The sequence below is a fragment of the Leucoraja erinacea genome, chromosome 4 (assembly GCF_028641065.1).
Source record: "Leucoraja erinacea ecotype New England chromosome 4, Leri_hhj_1, whole genome shotgun sequence".
Lineage (NCBI taxonomy): Eukaryota > Metazoa > Chordata > Chondrichthyes > Rajiformes > Rajidae > Leucoraja > Leucoraja erinaceus.
This window is the reverse complement of record NC_073380.1, coordinates 57146580-57155318: the sequence shown is the minus strand read 5'-3', so window position 1 is coordinate 57155318 and position 8739 is coordinate 57146580. Positions and strand designations below refer to the sequence as shown.

At 47.4% G+C, this 8739-nt stretch overlaps 1 pseudogene; it reads right to left on the bottom strand.

Annotated features, from left to right (window-relative positions):
• Positions 1–4157: 4157 nt before the first annotated feature.
• LOC129696826 (U2 spliceosomal RNA) lies at positions 4158–4329 on the bottom strand (annotated as a pseudogene).
• Positions 4330–8739: the final 4410 nt, after the last annotated feature.

Sequence of the window (8739 nt, the reverse complement as noted above, 5' to 3'; positions counted from 1 at the left end):
ACAGTTCACCCTATCCACAGGATCCCCATTTATCCTCAATGGAGTGTACGTCCTCGGATGATATGCCCTCCTAAAGTCCATGATCAGCTCTTTCGTTTTTTTGATGTTCAAGAGGAGGCTGTTATCCTGGCACCAGAGTGCTAGATCAGCCACCTCCTCCCGGTAGGCCTTCTCGTCATTGTCTGAGATCAGGCCCATCACCACAGTGTCATCAGCAAACTTAATTATTGAGTTGGAGCTGAACCTAGTCACACAGTCATGTGTGTACAGGGAGTACAATAGGGGGCTGAGGACGCAACCCTGGGGCGATCCTGTGCTCAGGGTGAGGGATTACAAAAGAAAGGGATGTCCAGTGAAAAGAAAGACAGACCTTGGCAGAAAAAGAAGGGTCATGTCCGTCACGTAGAAGGTGATTTCGGTAGTGATGAAGATAGTGATGAAGCTGCTGAGCATGCTGTTAAAAAGAATAGTAAGATTAAACGAGAACTTACCAGTTTGAAGTTTGATCTGTATTTTATGAGGAGTTACGATGAGGGATTTCGTGAAGAACCCCGCTTCCACGCATGCGTGTCATTCTTCAAAGCAGCGGTGTGAGGTCACAGGAACCTATAATGATCTAACATAGTAAGATTATCAAAGAGATACCAGTTTTTGATATGATCATAAGAGGGTGGGAGCGGAGGGCACGAAATCCCTCATCGTAACTCCTCATAAAATACAGATCAAACTTCAAACTGGTAAGTTCTCGTTTAATCTTACTATTTTACTTCGGAGTCACGTGAGTGACTTCGTGAAGATTTCAAAGCTCTGTGACCTCATGCCGTGGAACGAGTCCATGCTTCACAACTGCCTTGGGTATTGGGAGAGAGCATCATTAGTAATTTTAAAACACAATTATACAAAGAGTTGTGTGGTATAATGAAAAAAAAAATTATATAACATTTTTTTTTTTTTTAATTTGAGAATCATAGCCCTGTAACCTTTCGGGCAATTATTTTGTTGGACATAAAATGTCTTCTTAATACAAATGATGGCTCCAAAATTTAACTGGTTTATTATAAAAAACCTGTGGAAAAACCCTTTTTGAATGACCATCCTGCCATTCTGAGGATTTGGTCTGTGGGTACCTGTACAAATTTTTGCTGCGGATGTTGCTGCAGCCCTGGTGGAATGAGAGTTAAAACATTAGTGTCATTTTTAGGACCTATTTGAGCCACCTAATATAGTTTGAGTCGTGACCCTTTCATGCGGTTTCTTTTAAGAGATAAACAACTCAATTTTCTGACCTCGAATGTTCTTAGTATATTCCATATATTGTTAGATGTGTCTTGCTATACACCGTCGTTTGCCATATGGGTGTACCATAAATTCAAACACTTGACCTGAGGAAACCCGATCTGTTTTCTTTTATTAAATCCTGTATGACAACACCAGTTTCTCGGTGAGATGATCAGGGAGTCCAGGCTCAGTTTGCTTAATGGCTGGACTTGTTGTGCGGTAAATAACACCATGAGCATAACCATCTTCCTGGTCTGTTACTGAAGTGACAACGCTGTTATGAGCTACAAGCTCCTCAGCATGTTGAGAAACGACACCCACGTCCCAGATTTCGGAGTACCTGGTTTTCTTACCAGGGGTGCGTTCCCACCGCGTGCCGCTCCGTTCCTTGTGATAGGTAATTGGAGAGTGCACTTGTGGCACTATTGATGGCACTGTAGCTCCATCGATTATCATAATGGAGGCTTGTTAAAATTCCAATACGGCCAGAATGTTCTTGGCCTGTTGGTCGAGGTTGTTGTCCAAGCAGTATATGCCCCATTTCTTGATGTCCAAAGGTACTGCTTCCATGTTGACAGTCTTAGTGCAGATGAGATGAGATTCATCGTCCTGTCTGACAGCCCAATGCCGTGCAGTGGGTCTTTAGCCTCTATAAATCCATAATCCATAGTCTTATGGCATGGATGACAGCCTCCAGTCACTGGAAAATTAATAATTTTTTGGCTATGTTCAATAGGGAACATGGTTCTAAACCATCCCCTGTATGACCGAATACCATGATTTAGAAGGTCAGTCGGAACTCTGAGAATTCCAGATGTCGAGTGTAGTTGAATTATCCCTAGTACCCCATTGATGGGGCCGAACAGGGGAAAAACATCACCCTATGGCTTTGTTACATAACAATGCCAAGCTGGTTTTAGAATTTTAGTAAATAATATTGGAGCTAATGATTGCCCCTATTGTAAGCTCTATTGCCAAAGTTCCTCTTTTGAGTCAATGCCTGCCATATAGAAAACCCGCAGCTGACACCAAGTCTTATCAAGAAAAAAGAGTATCCATCTTAAAATGAATATCTAGAACAAATGTGTTTAGGGTTAAAATCAATGATAATCCTGCAACCCTACTCTATTTATTTTTAATAAATATGTTTGATACAATTCTAATGTTCCATGAAAAGTATGCTCAATCACATCTTTTGTGTACAATTTTTGTAGACCATGTGGGTTTTAGATTGTTTGGTTTATGTAAGGACAAAATGCCCTTCTGGTGTATGTTGTACTGTGGTTATTGGAATGAGTAAATCTTATCAGATAACCCTGAATACTGCTGAGATTATATGAATCTGTAGTGATTATATACCATACATAACTGTAGTGTTGTAACCTCCCCTACCATCATAGGTCCCTATTTTGAACAGAAGAAAACCCCACCCACCTACCTCCATGGTTACCGGTGGTTGTGTTATTTCCTTGGTTTATTTGACAAAGGAGGTTCTGGTTTGATATCTCTTGTTCGGGGTTGTGTGGGAGGTTGAGGTTCCCGCATCTTCCAGGGTGGCCGCCATGGCCATACCCTAAAAAAGGATCCTGCGGGTTATTGATTTCTAGCACTGCCACTGGTATGAGCCACATTATTTATGGCGTTGCCTGTGGCCGGTATCATGCTCCAAAATAGGCCCTTGCGCTGGCCTTGATGAGCCCCAGTGTCTTGGCTTTGTCCACTCACGGTTCTTTGTTTGCAAATGGTAGCATTTTTTGGGGTCCCAGTGCTGGCTGAATGGCCGCCTTCCATGTGTAGTTCAGATCATATTGCATATTACTAAACAGAGCTAGTGCGTCTAGATGGTCTTTGGTTACCTACATTTAGTCCAGGGTGCGAGTGTATTCTATGATGCCTTCCGTCAATCCCTTTAAGGTTCTCTGGATCTTGAGGTCCTGGTTCCTGATGTTCGTCCCCATATGCTGCCAAATGCATTGGTTTACACTGGGCACCCGTAATGCCTCACCGTTGCCAGGTGGCAGATGTCTGGCCAGTGTCTGTAAATTTTTTCCCTGTTGGCGTTTGTGGCCAGACATATAGTAATACTATTGCCATCCTGGATCCAAGTCTACCCATGTTTGACTTGGTTAAAGTAATCAGCCACCATGTCCAGCAGAGTCCCTGCTGTGTTAGGATCATGGGATGCTGTATTACCAGGCTCTGGCCCATCAGGGTCCTGCCTACTCTTTTTTATAGAGTTAGAGATCTCTAGGGTCCCGCACGGGGTACCCATGTGGGGCTTAACTGCTGCCCACTTGTCTTTTGTTCTGCGGACCCCTCTTGCAAGTCAACCCAGAACTGACCCACAGTGCTCCCCTCTGATGGGGTAGAAGCATTGTGCAGCCCTCAAAGAGGTACTGCTGTGGGTTATCACGTTGGAGCAAGGCTCCATACACCGCTTCTTCCCGCTCCAGCCCTCTCGGGCACTGGTTGCCGGCGGTTTTATGCAAAGTCGGACCCTTCTCAGTCCACTACCTTGTTTGATTTGTGTCTAGCCTACCGCTCGGCCGCATGGAGCTGGCCGGTGCGGGGCCGACATCGGGCACCGCTGATCCCACTACGGTTGATCCAAGTGCCGCTGGCTGCTGCTGGCTGCCCCCTGTTCCACGGTCCTCCTTCTCCAGCTTGTCCTTCCTTCCGTGGAGTGGATATGGCCGGTGTGGAGGATAACTGGCACAGCTGATTCCATCTATTCCTTTAACCCGGCTCCAACGCTCTCAGCGCTCCTGGCTGCTCCTTTATCTTAGACCCGTGGGACCCACCCCCGTACTGACGGTACTGGTCCCTTGCGGTCGTTGCAGCCGGTCAACCCCACTCTAATGCCCTCAATTCTGGGCACTCCTACTTATATGGTCCTTAGCTAAGGAACATATAAGACATTAAAACTGATGATAACAGCTATTATAGATTTTATTTAATATATGGTCCCTAGATAAGGGACGTATCAGATATTAAACTGATAAGAACAGATACTACACCTGGTCACTCACATACTGGTCCCTTGTAGTAGATTGCAGCCAGTCAACTGCCAAGTCCTTTGCTGCTGAAAATGAATTTTCTCACCGTGCTGGAGCGAAGTTGGGCACAGGTGTTTTCCTCCTCCGGGAATCGATGTGCCCATGCTGCTCCTGCCGTTGCCAGCTCCTGCCGTTACAGCTCCTGCCGTTGCCAGCTCCTGCCGCAACCTGCGCTCCTGCAGCTGTCAGAGTCACTGCTGCTGCCCGTACTCCTGCAGCTGCCCGCAACTCCTGCAGCTGCCCGCAACTCCTGCAGCTGCCCGCAACTCCTGCAGCTGCCGGCTGCCACTGCCACTGCTGCTGCCGACTGCCGCTGCTGCTGCTGCTGCTGTCGCTCCTCCGCGGTTCTCCCGCCGGCCTTCTGCAGCTTACATGGACCCGGTCCATGTCTGCACCTAGAAGGTAAGTTGAAGGAAACGCAGGGTCTCTTACCTGCTGTTCCCGACTTTCCTTCTCCCGCTGGTGACCGTCGTTCCCTCCGTTGCGGGTTGGAGCCGCTCGGACCAAACCCCGGTGTTCACGGGCCTGGTCCTTCGCGGCAGTTCCGCAGCCGGTAACCCCGGCTGTTCCTATAGATCCCCTGGCCCTTACCTTGTGAAGAAGGTTTTCAGCCCGGACGTCCCGTTCCGACTCCATAAGTGCCGCTGCACTCGCTGAGCGTTTCGAGCCCCGGTACCGCTGGTCCGTGCTGTCTGTCCCGCAGCCTCTGTGCTGGCTGCTACCGACTGCTCCCAAACCAGTCTCGCTTGAGACTGGCATACGGACCTCTTTACTTTGCTTCCCGCCCGGCCGAGAGGTGAATTTTGCCGGTGCGGGAGCAAAGTCGGGCTCAGGTTGTTCCCCTCCAGGGAACTCGTGCTGTTGCTGCTGCCGGCTGCTCGCCCTCCACGGGTCTCCCCGCCGGCTTTCCGCAGCCACCTAAAAGTAAGTAGTAAAAGAGGGAAAACGCAGAGTCTCTTACCTGCTGTTCCCGACTTTCAAATTCTCCCGCTTGGGGAACGCCGTTCCCCCCTGTGTGACTCGTTGCAATGCGTGTAGCGATATGACACGCATGCGTGGAAGCGGGGTTCTTCACGAAGTCACTCACGTGACTCCGAAGTAAAATTATCAGTTTGCATTGAATGAGAGCCATCACGGGAAAGTTGTAGTGACCATCAGAGGTGCTACAGTGCCAGAGATTGTAGATTCTGGTAGTGACAGCAACGTACTTGACAGATCATTTTGGGAATGCTTGAAACAGCAGAAAATTAAGTGCATGTCAAGGAGGTTTAGTAGGTAGTTATATCCATATACTGCAGACATCATTGCAGACCATTGGATCTTTCATGGCCAAATGTCTAGGCAACACCTCGTGGCAGTGGCCCCTGCAGTCCATCTGTCCATTTTATTTATTTTTGTCCAGTTCAATGTGTAGTTTGCTGTGGTTTTTATATTGTTTTGGCTGTGTATATGTGGGGGGGGGGGGGGGGGACTTTTAAATCTCTTCCCTGCACGGGAGACCTAACCTTTTCCCTGTCAGGTCTCCATTGTCGTTGTGGCCTAGCACCGTGGAGCACCTCCAGCGGGAACGACCTGGGGGCTCCAGTCGCGGAGCCTGTGGACTTACCATCGTGGGGCTGATCAGCCACGGAGTGTGGGAAGCTGTGGTGGCGTGCAGCTGCGACCAGACTTCGGAGCTTCAGAGGTTCCAGTTACAGGCCTGTGGACGGTGACATCAGGAGCTCGTGGGTCCGTGGAGACCGCTTTCCAGAGCCCCCATGGCAGCAGCTTCTCCCGCCCAAGTTGCGGGGCTGAAAACGACCCGGAGTGGGCTCTGACATCACCCGGCGCAGCTTTAACGGCCGCGGGACTTGCCATCGCCCGCTAGGGGCTCCAACATTAAGACTCGGAGCAGGGCCTTACATCGCCGGCGCGGCCTTAATGGTCGCGGGACTTACCATCGCCCGCCAGGGGCTTTAACATCGGGAGTGGAAGGAGAGCAAGGGAGAGACAAGACTTTGCCTTCCATCACAGTGAGGAGGAGATTCACTGTGATGTATTTCTGTGTGAATTGAGTTGGTTGTGTGTCTTGTAAAATTGTTTCTTTTTGTTGTATGGCTGCAGAAACCAAAGTTCCTAATGGATAAATAAAGTTTAATATCTAAAGTAGGTCACAGATAGAGAAACTGAAGCAGAATTCATGGCGATAAAGGAGAAGGGAGAACCTCTGCTAATTAGAAATACAGCTCAAGAGCTGGGAGTGCTTCACATTGGAGTGCATGTCAATTCAGTGCTGTCATATGATGACACGAGGCAGGAATTTCATTCAGTATTCCAAGGGGTTGGAAAATTGAAAGGCCGGCAAGTGAAGTTAGCCACTGATGAAAATGTCAAGCTGATAGTTCAACCGGTGCGGAGAATGCCATTTGGACTTTGTGGAAAAGTAGAAACTAAAATCAAGGAGATGATTGATCAGGACATTATTGAACCAGTTGAACGTTCGACACCATGAGTGAGTCCATTGTGATTGTGCCAAACCCAATGATGACATTAGACTGTGCATTGACATGAGGAGAGCCAATGAGGCAATAATCAGAGAAAAACACCCAATTCCTACGGTTGATGAGGTGCTACAAGAGTTATCAACCAGTAAAGTGTTTTCCAAAATTGATCTCAAGTGGGGATATCATCAGTTGGAATTACATCCAGAGTCAAGAGAGGTGACAACATTCGTCACTCACTGCGGATTGTACCAATACAAAAAACTGATGTTTGGAATCAATGCTGCTCCCGAGATCTATCAGTACGAAATCCACAGAGTGATTCAAGGTGTACCATGAGCAGCAAACATATCAGATGACATCATCGTCCATGCATCAATTCGTGAAGAGCATGACAGGAGGTTGAAGCTAGTGTTGACTAAACTTCAAGAAGCAGGTCTCACTGTGAATGAAGACAAGTGCTAGTTTGGCGTCTCTGAGATGGATTTCATGGGACACAGACTCACAAGTGAAGGGCTGAACCCAGCCAAAGCTAAAGTGAAAGCTGTTACAGATGCACATGAACATCAGAATGCAACCGAGATGAGTTTTCTCGGACTGGTCAATTATTGTGCAAAATTTATTCCAAATTTTGCTGCACTGACTGAAAGTTGACCAGGAAAGACGTACTGTTCCAGTTTGGTAGTGAACAGACACAGGCATTCAAATCACTGAAACAGACTCTAATGAGTGCAGGAACCCTTGGATATTAAGATCCAGCTGTACCAACAAAAGTCATAGCAGATGCTATGGAGCAGTCGGCTTAGGAGCAGTGCTGGTACAGACACATGCAGATGGGCCCAGAATCATAGCATATGCCAGTCGATTGTTAACCAGCGTGGAGAGAAGGCATTCTCAAACATAGAAAGAAGCACTGGGACTAGTGTGGGCCTGTGAAAGGTTCCATGCATACTTGTACGGCTTTGAATTTGAACTTATTACAGATCACAAGCCGCAGGATGTGATCTATTTGACAAGGTCTCAGCCATGTGGCAGAATAGAACGTTGGGTGCTGAGACTCCAACAGTACAAGTACAAAGTAGTCCACATTGCTGGGAAAGCAAACATCGCGGACCCGCTGTCGAGACTGTTGAAGGATGAACAGCTGGGAGCAACATCCACGCTACAGATGGATGCAGAGAACTTTGTGTGATTCGTCACAATTCATTCAACACCAGGAGCCGTGACAACGAAGGAGGTTGAAAGGAAATCAGAACATGATCCTAAACTCAGAGAGTGTATTCACAGTGGGCAATGGGATCAAGGCCCTTACAAAGCATATGTTCGCATAAAAAATGAATTTTGTGTAATTGGTCAATGTGTGCTGAGTGGTAGCAGATTGGTGATCCCACAGGCACTATGACCAAGGATCGTGTCATTAGCTCATGAAGGACATTTAGGCAGCATCGGTACTAAACACAATTTGCGGAGTGCGGTGGCCAGGTTGTGAGAAAAATTTGTCAAGACATGTCACGGATGCCAAATCACAAACAGGAGCAACCTACCAGAACCAATTAGAAGTACAACGTTGCCAACAGGACCATGGGTTAACATAGCTGTTGACTTTCTTGGACCACTTCCAATAGATGAATCAATAATGGTAGTGGTAGACTACTATCGTAGGTACTATGAGTATGCAGTGATGAAGTCAACTCCAGCAGAAAAGACTGTACAGGCACTAGCAGAGATCTTCGCCAGACAAGGGTTGCCTGTTATATTGTATTCCGACAATGGACCACAGTTTGTTTCCGAGACGTTTGCTGAATACATGGGAATCACAGGCATGCATCATTACAAGGTGACTCCGAAATGGCCACATGCTAACGGAGAAGTAGAGAGACAAAACCAGTCCATAGAGAAGAGGATATGAATCGCCGAAGGGAAAA